The sequence below is a fragment of the Rhinopithecus bieti genome, unplaced genomic scaffold, assembly GCF_001698545.2.
Source record: "Rhinopithecus bieti isolate Rb0 unplaced genomic scaffold, ASM169854v2 scaffold_30846, whole genome shotgun sequence".
Lineage (NCBI taxonomy): Eukaryota > Metazoa > Chordata > Mammalia > Primates > Cercopithecidae > Rhinopithecus > Rhinopithecus bieti.
The window spans coordinates 2,882,957-2,884,181 of record NW_016814438.1 but is presented as its reverse complement, the minus strand read 5'-3'; the positions used below and the strand labels follow the sequence as shown (position 1 = coordinate 2,884,181).

The 1,225-nt window shown below is 39.3% G+C and overlaps 1 protein-coding gene across 3 annotated transcripts in view; it reads right to left on the bottom strand.

Annotated features, from left to right (window-relative positions):
• HIKESHI (heat shock protein nuclear import factor hikeshi) overlaps positions 1-1,225 on the bottom strand; it is a 39,294-nt gene that overhangs the window by 33,046 nt on the left and 5,023 nt on the right. The window lies entirely within an intron of this gene.

Genomic DNA, 1,225 nt, shown 5'->3' with positions numbered 1-1,225 from the left:
TCATGTCTAAAACACCAAAAGCAATGGCAACAAAAGCCAAAATTGACAAATGGGATCTAATTAAACCAAAGAGCTTCTGCACAGCAAAAGAAACTACCATCAGTGTGCACAGGCAACCTACAGAATGAGAGAAAATTTTTACAATCTACCCATCTGACAAAGGGCTAATATCCGGAACCTACAAAGAACTGAAACAAATTTACAAGAAAAAATCAACCCCATCAAAAAGTGGGCAGAGGATATGAGCAGACACTTCTCAAAAGAAGATCCCATTTATGCAGCCAACAGACACATGAAAAAATGCTCATTATCACTGGCCATCAGAGAAATGCAAATCAAAACCACAATGAGATACCATCTCACACCAGTTAGAATGGTGATCATGAAAAAGTCAGGAAACAACAGGTGCTGGAAAGGATGTGGAGAAATAGGAACACTTTTACACTGCTGGTGGGACTATAAACTAGTTGAACCATTGTGGAAGACAGTGTGGCGATTCCTCAAGGATCTAGAACTAGAAATACCATTTGACCCAGCAATCCCATTACTGGGTATATACCCAAAGGATTATAAATCATGCTGCTATAAAGACACATGCACCTGTATGTTTACTGCGGCACTATTCACAGTAGCAAAGACTTGGAACCAACCCAAATGTCCATCAATGATAGACTGGATTAAGAAAATGTGGCACATACACACCATGGAATACTATGCAGCCATAAAAAAAGATGAGTTCATGTCCTTTGTAGGGACATGGATGAAGGTGGAAACCATCATTCTGAGCAAACTATTGCAAGGACAGGTAACCAAACACTGCATGTTCTTACTCATAGGTGGGAATTGAACAACAAGAACACTTGGACCTAGGATGGGAACATCACACACTGGGGCCTGTCGTGGGGTAGGGGGAGGGGGAGGGATAGCATTAGGAGATATACCTAAGTAAATGACAAGTCAACGGTTGCAGCACACTAACATGGCACATGTATACATATGTAACAAACCTGCACGTTGTGCACATGTACCCTAGGACTTAAAGTATAATAAAAAATAAATAAATAAATAAATGAAAAGAATTATGGCTCTGCAATGTCAACAGAACCAAAAGAAGAACATTGGAGGGGTGATCAAATCTAATTCAACAATCTTAACGGAAAAAAATAAGTACTTCCATTCTATTTGCTATACAAGTCTATCTGGTTTATCTTCTCACTTAACACAT